Below are 15,179 nucleotides of genomic sequence, written 5' to 3'. Positions count from 1 at the left end.
ATCCGCCAGTTTCACAGGAAGTTTACCCACAATATATGGATATTGTAGTAAATAATTAAGCCCTCCGAACTTCTGAAAAACAAAATGAGGTATAATATTCCAGAAACTATGAGGATTTTTTATGTACCTTTTAATCCAGTTAACCTTTGATATCTGATTAAAGAGTGAAATCTAAGACATTTAGACCACCATCACAAACCCTGTTGGTGATAACATCTCTTTTTATCTTATGTGGCTTGTTTTTCCATATGAAGTTGTACAAAAGCCTATCTAAGGTACAGCAAGTGGATTTGGGAATGTCAATAGATGAAAAAATATAGGATGCAGGATGCACGAGATAGCCCCTCAGCTTTGGATAAAAGCACCCTTCCTTGAAGACTTAAATCCCTCCCTAACCATGAGGATACTTTTTTTTGACAGATTCAGTTACCGGGTTCAAATTAAGATCATTCACAGCCTTATGATTTTTTGTGATCTTTACACCCCGAGGTAGGTTACAGTATCTTTTTCAGAGATATTACAATCTGCTGGATTGACAGCTCCTTTCAAAACAAACATCTCACATTTGGGAAGATTTAATGCCAAACCTGAGATTTTGGAGAACTGCTTCACGATATCCAATGCAAATCTAGCTTGAGACACATTTTTCAAAAAAAGTGAGGTGTCATCCGCCAGTTGGGATATCTTGATCTCTCTGGCCTGGAATGTAATGCCTTCAAATTGACTTTTATGAACTAATGAGCACAACATTTGAGATACTAACAAAAATAAAAGAGGTGAAATTGGACAACCTTGTCGTATTCCTTTGTAAATGTTAAACCTCGAGGATGTTCCATGGCAGAGTTTGATACAGCTATTGCCACCATTATACAGAGTTCTAATAGCATCAACAAAAAAGCGACCAAATTTCAAATGTTTAAGACAATCAAAGATAAAATTGGGACTTACTGTATCAAATGCTTTCTGAAAATCCCAAAATAGGATAGCAGGGAAGTCATCTAATAGATCACAATACTCAACCAAGTCTAACACCAGCCTCAGATTATTAGATATATGGTGCCCTTTCATAAACCCTGATTGACATTCATCAAACAGATCATTTAAGCAAGACTTTAACCTTTTTGCAAAGATTAAGGCTATAATTTTGTAGTCGTTATTTAGGAGTGTGATTGGACGCCAATTATCAATACTTAGGAGATCCTTGTGTGGTTTAGGTATAAGAGTAATAACCCCTTGCTTCAGAGAGGCAGGTAGTTCTCCCTTCTTTATAGCCTCCTTAAAGGTTTCAAGTAAAAAAGGTGCTATTTCTTCAAAGAAGGTTTTGTAAAATTCAGAGGTTAATCCATCACAACCTGGAGATTTGTTATTTTTTAACTGAGCAACCCCGTACAGGATGTCCATAATGGATAAATCTTGGCAACAAGACTGATTGAGTTCTTCACTAACCGAATTAACATTCTCTATAGAATCAAGGCGATCCTTAGAGTCACTCAAATTCTTATCTGAGGAGTAAAGATTCTCGTAAAGTCTGATAACAACTCTATCCTCAGTGGTAACCCCATTAATCTTACATTTCTGAAGTGTGTTGAGTTCCCCTCTCTTCTCCAAATTAAAAAAGTATCTACTGTTCTTTTCACCTTTTTCAAGCCATTGTTTTCTAGATCTTATGAAAGCTCCTCTAGCCTTTTCCTCATACAATGTATCTAGTTGATTCTGTAAAACATTCAATTTAGCTTTCTCATTAAGATCAAGATGCTCAATCTCTGTGATATCGGCAATTGTTTTAGAGAGTTCAGCTACCTGACATCTTAAAGCAAGCCGTTTTCCATAAGTAATACAGGCTGAGCGGATTTTAAATTTCAGCAGTTCCCAATATTTCCCATATTCTGCATTAGATGTAGCTAAACTCCAGTAAACAGAAATTAGATTTTTAATCACATTTTTTAAATCATGCAATAACAATGAGTTATTTAATTTCCAGTAACCACCAGAGTATTTCTTACCATCATTACTGCACATTCTTACAGTCAACCATATGACTTTATGATCCGTCAGGACTGCAGGCAGTATTTTTACCTCTACAATGTTGGGCTCAAGACTAGAGGTTATCACCCACAAATCAAATCTTGATTGTAAGAGACGATCTCTATTACTCCATGTGTATTGTATCTCTCCAGGGTTTTTTACTCTCCATATGTTAATTAAGTCCAGGCTTTGGCAGAAATTCACCAACTTGTTCACACCAATGTTAGGCCTATGAGGCAATCTGTCACAGCTGTCGTGGAAGAGAGAATGGGACCAAGGCGCAGCGGGTTGCATGCTCAAAATATTTATTAAATAAAATGAGAACACCACGGGAAAAACAATAAACAAACTAACGACAGGCACAGATAAGCAGGCTCAACAAAAGCAGTGCTCTCAAACAACTACCCACAAGTGACAAACAAAACACACACCTATTTATAGGACTCCCAATCAGAGGCAACTAGAAACACCTGCCTCCAATTGAGAGTCCAGCACCCAACCTACACATAGAAAACTACCCTAGAACATACACATAGAAATACAAACATAGACCAGTGACCAAAAAACCCCGTAATACATAAATAAACTACCCTCTGCCACGTCCTGACCAAACTACAATAACAAAATATCCTCTATACTGGTCAGGAAGTGACAGTACCCCCCCCCCCAAAGGTGCAGACCCCGGATGCACCTACACAAAACACAGAAACCCCCAAAACAAACAGAAAAATCCCCCTAAACTACAGGGAGGGAAGGGAGGGTGGCTGCCGTCAACGACGGTACTGTGCTACACCCCCCCCTCTATACTGGTCAGGACGTGACACTATCAGTCTCATTAGAATAAACCATATTAAAATCTCCACCAACTATAATCTGACTGGATGGATATTTTCTCAGAAGACTTTTAAGAATTTCTTCAATTTCCTCTAGAAGTAAGTTATTTGGAGGACTAGAGGAGTGAACATAATTGTACACTCGCAAAGTCGACTAAAAACGGGGCTGAGGTGCTTAAGTTGCAAACTTCCTTTGCTTGGCTAATCATTTGGACCATCCTCCAAGATGGCGACGGGGATTCCCCCAAGGGCATAAGGCGAGGGTAAGTGGACGAGGTGTCTTTTAAGTGTTTGGACCGTACCTTTCAAGTGCATCTTAGACGAATGCGCAGAAACAATTTTTGGCCTGCGCTGAATACGTCTATATCTGTCCACTAATACAGGACTAGTAAAGGCCCAGTGGACTACTTTTTTTCCCCCTAAATGTATTGTATTTGAGTGATACCAGCATTTGTATTTTGAGTCTGACAATTATCTGTAAAAAAAACAAAACAATTAATCTGATAATACTTGTGGAATATAAAATACTTGCTTGATATGTTTTCCAGTTTCTTCAAATACTTTGCAAATGCAATTTATTTCTGTGTAAAAACTGAAATGGTCTATTCGTTCCTTTAACATTTTAGTACACTCTTAGCCAGAGCAAAAGTGCAAACAAGTCCCCAGTGGGAATCGAACCAACAACCCTAGCGTCGCAAGCGCCATGCTCTATCAACTGAGCCACATCATCACAAACCACTTGATGTCTGAATGTACTCAATTACTGTATTGTGCATTGTTTTTCTTCATGGTGATGGAAAGTCTACAGGTACACTATATATACAAAAGTATGTGGACACCTCATCATACATCATTGCTGACAGGTGTATAAAATCGAGCACACAGCCATACAATCTCCATAGACAAACATTGGCAGTAGAATGGCCTTACTGAAGTGACTTTCAACGTAACACCGTCATAGGATGTCACCTTTCCAACAAGTCAGTTTGTCAAAGTTCTGCCCTGTTACAGCTGCCCTGGTCAACTGTAAGAGCTGTTATTGTGAAATGAAAACATCTAGGAGCAACAACCGCTCAGCCGCGAAGTGGTAGGCCACACAAGCACACAGAACGGGACTGCCGAGTGCTGAAGCGCGTAGCTCGTAAAAAATTGCCTGTCCTTGGTTGCAACACTCACCACCTAGTTCCAAACTGCCTCTGGAAGCAATGTCAGTAGAATCAAATCAAATTTATTTGTCACATACACATGGTTAGCAGGTGTTAATGCAAGTGTAGCGAAATGCTTGTGCTTCCAGTTCCGACCATGCAGTAATATCTAACAAGTAATATAACCTAACAACAGGGGAGTATGGGGAGTTTCAGGCCCCGGAGTGAACATAATATAACTGTTCGTCGGGAGCTTCATGAAATGGGTTTCCATGGCTGAGCAGCCGCACACAAGCCTAAGATCAATGCCAAGCGTCGGCTGGAGTGGTGTAAGCTCGCCGCCATTGGACTCTGGAGCAGTGGAAACGCGTTCTCTGGAGTGATGAATCACTCTTCACCATCTGGCAGTCCAACGGACTAATCTGGGTTTGACGGATGCCAGGAGAACGCTACCTGCCCCAATGCATAGTGCCAACATGTAAAGTTTGGAGGAGGAGGAATAATGGTCTGGGGCTGTTTTTCATGGTTCGGGCTAGGCCCCTTAGTTCCAGTGAAGGAAATCTTAACGCTAGAGCATATGACATTCTATCTCGACGATTCTGTGCTTCCAACTTTGTGGCAACATTTTGGGGAAGGCCCTTTCCTGTTTCAGCATGACCATGCCCCTGTGCACAAATCGAGTTCCTAAACGATATCGTAACCGCCATCGATAAGAAACAATACTGTGCTGCCGTATTCATTGACCTGGCCAAGGCTTTCGACTCTGTCAATCACCACATCCTCATCGGCAGACTCAATAGCCTTGGTTTCTCAAATGATTGCCTCGCCTGGTTCACCAACTACTTCTCTGATAGAGTTCAATGTGTCAAATCGGATGGCCTGTTGTCCTGGCCTCTGGCAGTCTCTATGGGGGTGCCACAGGGTTCAATTCTTGGGCCAACTCTTTTCTCTGTATACATCAATGATGTCGCTCTTGCTGCTGGTGAGTCGCTGATCCACCTCTACTCAGTCGACACCATTCTGTATACTTCTGGCCTTTCTTTGGACACTGTGTTAACAACCCTCCTGATGAGCTTCAATGCCATACAACTCTCCTTCCGTGGCCTCCAACTGCTCTTAAATACAAGTAAAACTAAATGCATGCTCTTCAACCGATCGCTGCCTGCACCTGCCCGCCCGTCCAGCATCACTACTCTGGACGGTTCTGACTTAGAATATGTGGACAACTACAAATACCTAGGTTTCTGGTTAGACTGTAAACTCTCCTTCCAGACTCACATCAAACATCTCCAATCCAAAGTTAAATCTAGAATTGGCTTCCTATTTCGCAACAAAGCATCCTTCACTCATGCTGCCAAACATACCCTCATAAAACTGACCATCCTACCGATCCTCGACTTCGGCGATGTCATTTACAAAATAGCCTCCAACACCCTACTCAATAAACTGGATGCAGTCTATCACAGTGCCATCCGTTTTGTCACCAAAGCCCCATATACTACCCACCACTGCGACCTGTACGCTCTAATTGGCTGGCCCTCGCTCCAAACCCACTGGCTCCAGGTCATCTACAAGACCCTGCTAGGTAAAGTCCCCCCTTATCTCAGCTCACTGGTCACCATAGCAGCACCCACCTGTAGCACGCGCTCCAGCAGGTATATCTCTCTGGTCACCCCCAAAGCCAATTCCTCCTTTGGCCGTCTCTCCTTCCAGTTCTCTGCTGCCAATGACTGGAACGAACTACAAAAATCTCTGAAACTAGAAACACTTATGTCCCTCACTAGCTTTAAGCACCAGCTGTCAGAGCAGCTCACAGATCACTGCACCTGTACATAGCCCATCTATAATTTAGCCCAAACAACTACCTCTTTCCCTACTGTATTTATTTATTTATTTTTGCTCCTTTGCACCCCATTATTTATATTTCTTCTTTGCACTTTCTTCCACTACAAATCTACCATTCCAGTGTTATACCTGCTATATTGTATTTAATTTGCCACCATGGCCTTTTTTGCCTTTACCTCCCTTATCTCATCTCATTTGCTCACATTGTATATAGAGTTATTTTTCTACTGTATTATTGACTGTATGTTTGTTTTACTCCATGTGTAACTCTGTGTTGTTGTATGTGTCGAACTGCTTTGCTTTATCTTGGCCAGGTCGCAATTGTAAATGAGAACTTGTTCTCAACTTGCCTACCTGGTTAAATAAAGGTCAAATTAAAAAAACATAATATGATGATGTGTAGGCCTGAATATATTTTACTTAAAGAGACAATCTGGGATTGACACTATCAATTTGTGTACTGTGAAACTATTGATATATAGACATTGATTCTTGAAGAATGTAACTTATAAATGCTTAACTTATAAATGCTTCATTAAATTTAGGAAAGATGCATTCTCACGCTGTGTGTGTGTCTACAAGTTTCATTCGGGGCAGGTGTGTCCCTAGCCTGTCAGTACCAGGGCAACAACCGTGTGTGTGTGAAACTTAACCTACCTATCTATCTAATAATCATAATCGATTATCTTATCTTCCTCTTGTCCAATCAGGGCCAGATCCTTGAGTCTTTCAACATGGCGGCTCTGTGGCAGCTGCCATGTATCTTCATCTATGAGAACCACAAGAGGTCATCTGCTAGCACTAAGTACTTAGAGAAGATACTATATTCCTGGCCTCAAGGTAGGAGACACACAGTCAGTGAATAAACGTTATATCTGCTTAATTGACTTTCCTGTCTCTGGGAGTAGGTGGACGGCATGGACATTCTGTGTGTGAGGGAGTCCATCAAGTTTGTTGCAAACCATTCAAGAGCCGAGAAGTTGAACTGTGATTGGTTGTAGAACTGGAGAAGAGGAGTTCTGATTGGTGCAGAGATGGGAAAGTTATAACTGGTTTAAGAGCTTGAAGAGTGTTAAGAATCAATTTGTCTCAGACATCTAATCCCAGAGCGATGAAAAGCTTCTAGTGTCACGTCAGTGTCTCTTCCCTGACAGAGGGAGGCTATGTGACCAACAAAGAGAGACTATATGGAAGAGACTCCAGTACAGAACTGCAACTGGTCCCAGTTTTAAATTAAATAGTACCTGCAAAACACCAGTCTGGCCTTCTAGGCAGAGTTTCAAAGAAAAAGCCATATCTCAGACTGTCCAATAGGGAGTAGTACACAGCGTTGTACGAGGTGTTCAGTTTCTTGGCAATTTCTCGCATGGAATAGCCTTCGTTTCTCGGAACAAGAATAGACTGACGAGTTTCAGAAGAAGTCTTTGTTTCTGGCCATTTTGAGCCGAAACACGGCTTGTAACAAAAATAAATAGGCTTTAACGAAACACGGCTTGTAACAAAAAATTTAAAATTAGCAGTAAGCTTTAGTTGTCTTTTGCACTGAGTCAATTCCTCACGCTGCTGTTTCCAACGTCTTATCATCGACTCATTAAGACCAAGCTCCCGTGCAGCAGCTCTATTTCCTTTTCCAACAACCAAATCAATCGCCTTCAACTTGAAAGCTGCATCATATGCATTTCTCCGTGTCTTTGCCATGATGAGGTTGACAAAATGACTATCGTAATCAGAATGATGGGAAGTTTGAGAGCGCTCGATTTAATCTAAACAGTAAACAAAAAAGTTGTTTGACCTTAACCCGTTCGGCAATTTCATTGGTCTAATGAAAGCTTCATGCCGGCAAAAAACGGAGCATGTCACAGAATGTGGGGTTTTTTTAGAAAAAAAAATTGAAAGGGGGAAAAATCCATATATTAGCGCGTCATTGTTTAAGCCGCGAGGTTCAAAGCGTGGGAAAAAAGTTGCGGCTTATAGTCCGGAATTTACGGTAGTCTAAAGCAGGCCAGTTTTATTGCTTATTTAATTAGAACAACAGTTTTCAGCTGTGCTAACATAATTGTAAAATGGTTTTCTAATGATCAATTAGCCTTTTAAAATGATAAACTTGGATTAGCTAACACAACGTGCTATTAGAACACAGGAGTGATGGTTGCTGATAATGGGCCTCTATCTACATAAAAAATAATCAGTTTCCAGCTACAATAGTCATTTACAATATTAACAATGTCTACACTGTATTTCTGATCAATTTGGTGTTATTTTAATGGACAAAAAATGTGATTTTCTTTCAAAAACAAGGACATTTCTAAGTGACCCCAAACTTTTGAACCGTAGTGTACATTTTACAGACACAGTATATTTTACATTTGCTTTTACATTTGTTATTAGTCCCACCCTTCAGCTCCATTCAACCCCTCCCATCTATCTCTTAACACCATCCATATTGGATTTCTATTTGCCATATATTTTTAAACTGTGATGCTTCTCAAAAGTTCTGAACCTTTCTATTCTCATAGTTTCTACAGATTGTAAGTTAAAGATACTTAAAAATCTGGAGAGCTGGAAAGGTTGTATCCCCCAGATATGTAAAAAAGGAAAAAAAACATGAGCTGGCGCACACCCAGAATAATAGTTTGTGTGGAGGTGCTGACTAACGGTGAATAAACTAAAAGTCGCACACTCCATGTATAATCTCCCAGCAATTTAATGGGTATTAACCAACGTTTCGGCATCGCTGTGCCTTCCTCAGGGTAATGTCATGAGTACTTGAACCAAGTTATTTAGACACACAGTGCACTTAGTGTAAGATATAGGTGTACTATTGTAAAGTGGTTGTTCCACTGGATATCATAAGGTGAATGCACCAATTTGTAAGTCGCTCTGGATAAGAGCGTCTGCTAAGTGACGTAAATGTAAATGTAATGTAAATGCAATGACAGTACTGAGGGGTGTGTCATAATGAATAAGTTCATTAAAATTAATTTGTGAAACTGTTAAAAAATTGTATATGGCATATTAAATATATTATGCTATTGTTATCATATAGAAACATAATGGAATATTGTACATCATATTAGCATCAACATACATTATTGTTTCATTCAATTTCACATAATTTCATATTTTTTGTTACATGTAATCTTTTGGTTCAACCTTAATATATAATGAACATCATCAACAGGGGGAACATATTAGGTGTACGCTAATAAGTTGTAAAAAAAATCATTTTTCAATTTGTAAGACTTGTTCATAAAGGAAAATGTGTTCATAAGAAGGGCCAGAGATCAAAGTCACTATTCAGACCACCTTCAATGTTTTTAGAGAGGATCTCCAGTAAGCCTCCCTTTGTAGTAGTAGGACCTCCATGTTACCTCCTCTCCTTGGTAGAGCAACATGCTCAGTGCCTGTGTATTTGAGGGAGGAGATGGGATGGTTAGCTTCAACAAAGTGAGCTGCTACTGGAGAGTCAATGTTCTTACACCTGATTGAGCTGCGGTGTTCAGCTATGCGTTGTTTTAATTGTCTTTTCGTTTGTCCTACATAGGCTTTTCCACATGAACAGGTGATGAGATAGATTACTCCCTTGGTCTTGCATGAGATGATACCCCTAACAGGGATCTTTTGACCTGTATGTGGGTGTCTGAAGAAAGAAGGTTTATAGGGATATTGCACTGTGCGCATGAGCCACATGTGTAGTTCCCATTTGGGATAGGTGTCAAGAGTGTCTGAGTGGGCTCAGGGGGCATGTCAGATCTCACCAAACTATCTCCAATATTGCATAAACATAGCGTGCAGTGGACTAATTCCCTGGATAGAGAATGGAATATTATAGGTTTGAATCTCACTGATGCCGCATCACAATAAAAAATTAATGTTTGCATGATTAATGCCTAAGGATATGAATTTCCATGTGTCCTATCTGTACTTGAAGTAAAAAAAAAAAAGTTTACGCCAAGTAAGCTAGCAGTGTTATTATAAGTTTTATTGAAATATTCAGTGAAAGTTAAGGAAGTTATTGAAAAACCTCTAAATATATTTCTGTTCTCAGAGCATTAATAAAACCTCCATAAAAAAACTTTCAAGGAACCAGAGTAAAACTTTCTCAGAACCTCCCTGCAACCTAAAAATAAACCATCCCAGAACAGACAAAATGTACACTTCTGTTCTCAGAACATTGAAAAAACATTCTGTTTTACCAGGCAGGAAATGTATGGCTTTGTTCCCACAACTGATTTAAAAACCAAAAACATACACTATGTTCCCACAACTTCCAAGGAACCAAATGTGCTAGTTGGGAAATGTTTGGTAAAGCAGTGTCAGTACAAGACCCATGGCACAGAAACAGACAGCAGATTGTGTCGTTGTCATTTGTTGATATCCTCTGTTTGAGCCCTAATGGAGGGTGAGTGTTGACTGAGGACCCTGTTGAAGGCTGCTTTGCATGTTGGTTTGGTTTTTACTGGGCCAGGGATAGGATCAGGGTGGCACAGAACATCCTTGTCTCCTAACCTCGCAAAGCATCCGCTCAACTAATGCAAAGTTATTTGCATAGGAAAATTAAAGTGTAGTCTTTAAAGGCTGAGGAGTTAACTAGGCATATATGTTCATTACTTTTGGATCCATCGACACTAAAGGTAACATAACTATTTAATAATTACCAGACCTGGAACTCTTGGCTGGTGAGACTAATACTAACCTGTTCTACAAGAAAGTGTTGAAAATGTGTCTGTGCCCAAAATCATTATCAGCTCAATGTATTGATAAGCAAATCTTAGTTTGTGGGTTATATACCCTCAAATCCATTTTTTTACAGTGCTATCAAACCTAATTTACATTTAAAATGTATTACTACTCAAAAGATTACATGTATACGTTATGCTCATCGTAACATGTATTAAGATAATTGTATGTCTGTTTAGTCTTCCCTCGGTCAGAATATATGTGAAGCTCTATAAACTATCCACAGTTCCACACCCATAATAACACATGAAATATACCAGACTTTCTTTGTGGACAGAGCCAGACTGATTTGCCTCGGATGCAAATATCTACTGTTGTGCTGGGGATGGAGGCTCAAGCTGCAGGCAACATGATACAGAAGACTGGGTGACATTTGAATCTCAACAGTGGAAAGGGCTTTTCATATCCTTTGGGCCCATTCTTGGTTTTTCAGACATTTGGATTTACAATATTCATGAGCCATGGGGATGCATGATGTCATTGTTAATTAAATGTTATTTTAGCCACAGTAATAATGTAGATTCAATATTCTGGCTGTGGTGTATGATACATTAAATACATTCCTTCCATTTCTTTTTATTCTATGTATGCATGCGTGCGCATTTCCCAGAATGCATTAGTTTAACCATCAAGTTGACCCTGAGGCCTTCAAAAAGAAGCCAAACAAATAAAATGGTTGGTGGAAATATTATCGGCTATTCTAAGCACAAAGGTTAAAAGAGTATATGAACATTGTTTTCAGAGAAAAGTGATACATTTTTTGGTATCTGGAAGAGTGACCTGTCAGATTCAACGCAACTCTCATGTTCTGCAATTGTTCTTTCTTTAAAGGTTTCTAGTTTATGCCGTTACTGTTTGTGGTAGATGCTGGCAGATTGTGGTAAATTGCGTAATTCTGTCATTGCACCACACTATCACAAGGGGGAGTTAGAAAGCTGATCTATCGATAGTCTAAACTGTGGCACAAATTGACTATCTTTTCATAAATGAATGGAGGTGTTTTCAGTCTGAAAGTCTCCTCTGGCACTAGTGTTCTGCATTATAAAAAAATATATATATATGCTGGCGGTGGTCCTGGAGTTGAGAGAGAACGTGGGTAAATACAATGGCGCATTTACACTTGACATGTGGACTGACGAATTTTGAAAAATAGGCACGGTGGGCTTTTGGTTTTAAATAAAACTGGCTTTATTTACCACAGTGTGAAAGAGTGATAGCCCCTCTACATAAAGTACGTCTCTGAAACACAGAGTCCTTTGCTGATGTGAAGAAGAAACCGAATGAAAGAGAGTGCAGCAAGGATTTGTCAGCATAAAGCTGAGTGACTCAATCATTCGTGACTTTGGATCCAAATAAATAAGTACCAACATTCATTCTGATAGTCTTTAATAAAGAAATGTTTTGACTGTTTTAACCAAGTTAATCTGCTGTGTGTGTGTTAATTATTTGTGACATTGTGGTTACAATGAAGAATGTAAATCATATAAATCCTATTCATAATGAATAATCGGAATGCTATTGCAAGCATTTCATTTTTCCTTCTTTTTTTTGTACGATTTTTAGACAATACAAAACGACATCACACCTGCCCAGACCCACCTGCTCACACTCCCATCTCCAGCGCCCGCATCACTCTCTGCCACATTGCCTCAAACTGCACCATTTTGTTTCTCTCTGTCGTCCACACGCACTTTAAACATTTGGATAATAAAGGCTGACATTGGTTGATTTTAATACTTCTGACAGTCAAATTTCTAACTCAACCCATAACTGTTGGACTTTATAACATTCCCAGAAGGCATGGATTATTATAACCTAATGAAAAAGGAACCTGGTAATCTAATTTAATTTACTGCAGGCCTAAAACCTATGGGTTTAACCTTCTGAATGAATGATTATATTGAAGTTAGAAACTGCCTCTTAATGAGTTCCGAGATCTGATCCGTTACCCAACATAATATAAATGTATTTAGCCTAATTGTTTTCATGACTACAGACAGTATGACTGAGTAGAATTTATTTGAATAGCACAGATTTAAATTCTACTTCCTGTCACTCAAACTCAAATTGTAACTCTACATCCTGCGGGGTGTCAATTACAAAATTCTGAATTGAGCCCAACCCTGGTGTGTGCTGGCGTGGTCCATGTCTGTGCCCCACCACCACATGAATAGGCCCAGGCTCTGTGCAGTTGGCAGCTGCTTCCTTTGAATGACCAAAGACAAAAAGCCTTAAATCTACAGACCCCCTTTCATTTGATATCCATCTTCCTCAACCCATTGTCACTGCAAACAGGTCTATGGCGCTGGGCTCAAAGTCACTACTACACTGCATCCTGCAGACTTCATTTTGAATATGCAGTTGGCCACGAACAATTCATGTTACTGTTTTACACACACCATCGAAGGTAAGAGCATACCTAAATAATGTTGCTTGTAGCTAGGTATAAAGATTTCAATAAATAAAATAACCCCCAATAAATTACAAAACCAGTTTGTGTAAAATCTGTGTAAATGTACATTTTTGTGTGTGAAAGAATCAGTTAGGATTCCTGCCTTGGATAGTGATACAGAACAGTACATGGGAAAGTCCCTATCCTACTGTAAATACTTTTAAGGATTTTGGCTCAGGCTATACATTACAATGATGGAGTCTCTCCTTATGCCTCCCATACACCTAATGCCCTCGGTTGTCTTACAAATAAGCCTAAAAATAGTATCGTTGGGAGAAAAGGGAGGATGGTGGAATATGTGATAACCCAGGCAGGAGACCCTGGGTGAGTCTGGCTGCTATGACAGCTTCCTGTTAAGGAAGGGCAATTAGGAATTCTTCAGGGTAGGATTCCATGGCCACGTGCAGGCTGGGGCCCAGTGCTGTACCAGGCAAAGGTTTACACCAAGCTATTCTTGCATAACCCACAGTGATAACACTGATGCATTTTTCTCAACACACATCACAGCTACCAACATCTCTTTTCCCCCCAAGCCTTATTTCTTTAGCTCTGGCTTAGCTCCTGTAACCAAGTAGGCTAAGTAAGTCCATGCAGTGTTTGGATAGTTTGAAGTTGGCGTATGAGGTTGGATTTCAGAGGGAGCTGTTTCCGGGTGGTGCATGGTGGTGTTGTCTTTGTTTTCCTGAACAGGAGACTGCTGGATTTGTTTCTCTTCCACGGCACATGTCACATTCATCATGAGGTAGGTGTTCTCACACCTACCGAGTGTCAACCTGTCACTATGACTGGAAACGGGCACTTTTTGGAGTAGGAGAATATAATCAATCACGTGCATTTTACTGTCATAGAATTAATAGTGAGTAGAACAGAATGACTTGTTGAAATCCATTTCAGGCAAAATAAGTTGTTTGAAGGTAATGTATCTCGATGGATTGTGGTGCCATTTCAAATTTCTGTTTAATTTACTTGCAGCAGCAGTACCAAATACCGGTATTTTAGATAAATAAGCATTTTCATATTGTTTTGTAAAGTTGAGTTAGCTCTTCCTTTTCAGCTCTTCAAAATATTTTGCTTGCATCTCTAAATATAATCAAAATTAGATCATAAATATGTGTTTGCCAATACTATTTTACTTGTTGTTTTGTTTGGATACAATTGAGTTTTGGATGTTTGTATCATATACGTCAAACCTCAATGATGTCCGCGCAAAGTGTGAGGGGAAATTCTTAGGTGAAACCAGAGTGCTGTTTGATAGCTACATTAATTAACACCTGTCTTCCTGAAAGATATTCTTATCAGATACCACTTAACTCTCTTGACCAGGCTACATGACCAACCCAAATACTATAGCATCTGTGCCATACATGTACTGTAGCACCAGTAATTTACATGTTCCTATGCCCAAGTCTATCTCTATATCATAACATCGGACATCATCAGGGTGAATTATGAATAGCTGGTCTCCTTAACTCCCGTTCTCTGATAGGCTCTTTTGGGACTGTGTTATGTCTAGCTGCGTTCTGATTGGGCAAAGGCCGTAGTGGACTCACTAGCTCTGTGACTGGAGATCTCTCTGTTGACAGAGTGGCGCCGAAACTGAATGTTTTGTGAAGCCATAAAACTGCTTCCAGGGTTGAGCAACAGCCCCTGTTCTATTAACACACACTGACAAATGGGTTAATGTATAGCCCTCTTGCAGACTCCAAAGTGTGTATATGATGGAGTCAGATGATACGCAGGCAGGCCCGTGGACTTTGATTCCTAATTTCTTCCTGAATCATTGAAAATAAATTAAATCTGCCAATCATTTACTTGGCCTGAGGGCCTGTGTGGACAATGTTAAACTTGAGAGAGTCTAGATCATTCAATTTCTAGATATAATAGGTGATGAAAGAAAAAGATAAGCATTTATTTATCAGTGTGTGTGTGTCCATGCATTCTCCTCAAATGTATTTGTTCATGTGGGAGCGTTTTGAATATCTTGATCTCCCCCTACTCACTATAATGCTTAGGTGAGATGTATTCTTTGACAATGGCTCTCAGTATTTCTCAGTAAATCACTTTTAATTGGGACCTTTAATACTGTGCTCAAGTAAATCATGCTACTCACTGAACTCAAAGAGGAACCAGTTTTTTTAC

Source organism: Salmo salar, chromosome ssa15 (assembly GCF_905237065.1).
Source record: "Salmo salar chromosome ssa15, Ssal_v3.1, whole genome shotgun sequence".
NCBI classification, from domain to species: Eukaryota; Metazoa; Chordata; class Actinopteri; order Salmoniformes; family Salmonidae; genus Salmo; species Salmo salar.
This window is presented reverse-complemented; position numbering follows the sequence as displayed.